We start from the raw sequence: 1,440 nt of genomic DNA on the forward strand, positions 1-1,440 counted from the left end.
AGAAAACACATATGATAGATGCAGTAGGCAGATAAGGGCGGATCCCCAGAGAATCTCTGATCCACCCCAAAAGTGTTTACATCAGATGCTTTTGTGCAGATGAGGGAACCTACCCAAGGCCTTGTCTGGTCATGCCCACAATGGACTGGGGACCTGCTTGCACACTGGGAGAATGTGGTAGAGCCCCTGAGAATTCAAAGCTTATGCAGGCAAGAGGAGCCTGGCCTCTTCAGCTTGTGTGTGTGATCACGTGGTATTCAATCTGTGAGGTGGCACTGTTGGCAGGATGCCTCCCCCTGCTTTTATTATTATTATTTTTCTAACACTGAGTGCTTTCTTTTGATAAATTCTGCTCTCCTCGCTTTTCAACGTGTCCACGTGCCTAATTTTTCCTGGTCGTGTGACAAGAACTTGGATTTTAACTGAACTAAGGAGCAAAAGATCCTGCATCACATACACAGAAAAAGAGGCAGAATTAGATTAAATTTAATTTTTTAATATACTGAAAAAATAAGGCTTTGTGTTTTTCTGTTAAAAATAAAACCCAAAGAAACAGAGAATAGCATGCTAGTTTCCAGGGGATAGATGGAAAGGGAAATGGGAAATTGCTGCTCGAAGCACAGAAAGTTTCATTTATGCAAGATGAATAAGTTCTAGAGATTTCCTCTACAACATAGTACCTACTATTAACAATTTAGTAATGTGCACTTTAAAATAATTGAGAGGCTGGACATGGTGGCTCATGCCTATAATCCCAGCACTTTGGGAAGCTGAGGCGGGCGGATCACTTGAGGTCAGGAGTTGGAGACCAGCCTGGCCAACATGGTGAAATACAGTCTTTACTAAAAATACAAAATTTAGCTGGGCATGGTGGTGCATGCCTGTAATCCCAGCTACTCAGGAGGCTGAGGCACAAGTATCACTTAAACCTGGGACACGGAGGTTGCAGTGAGCCAAGATTGCGCCACTGCACTCCAGCCTGGGCAACAGAGCGAGACTCCATCTCGGGGAAAAAAAAAATTAAGAGACTATATCTCGTGTTGTGTTCTTATAAAAATAAAAGCAGATAGACAGAAAAGAACATAAGGACATATTTGGAGGTGATGGATACGTTTAGTACCTTAGCTGTGGTGATGGCATCTCAGGTATATACAAACTCACCAGAAAGTATACATTAAGTATGTGCAGTATTTTGTGTATCAATTTGACCTCAATAAAACTTTAAAGAATAAAGACGTGTATTAAAAATAAAAACAAGTTATTGTAGTTTTTTCATTTAGAAGTATTACATTAAAATTTTATATTTGGATAGAAAAATAAATTTGTATTTCACTAAAGAAAAAGAATAGGCACTGTTAACATCCATACACATTTCTTTCAATTCTTAATTTACATGCACGGATTTGCTTTTATTCTTTTTGTTTTGAATATTTGGCCACA

The sequence above is a fragment of the Macaca mulatta genome, chromosome 11 (genome assembly GCF_049350105.2).
Source record: "Macaca mulatta isolate MMU2019108-1 chromosome 11, T2T-MMU8v2.0, whole genome shotgun sequence".
Taxonomy (NCBI): Eukaryota; Metazoa; Chordata; class Mammalia; order Primates; family Cercopithecidae; genus Macaca; species Macaca mulatta.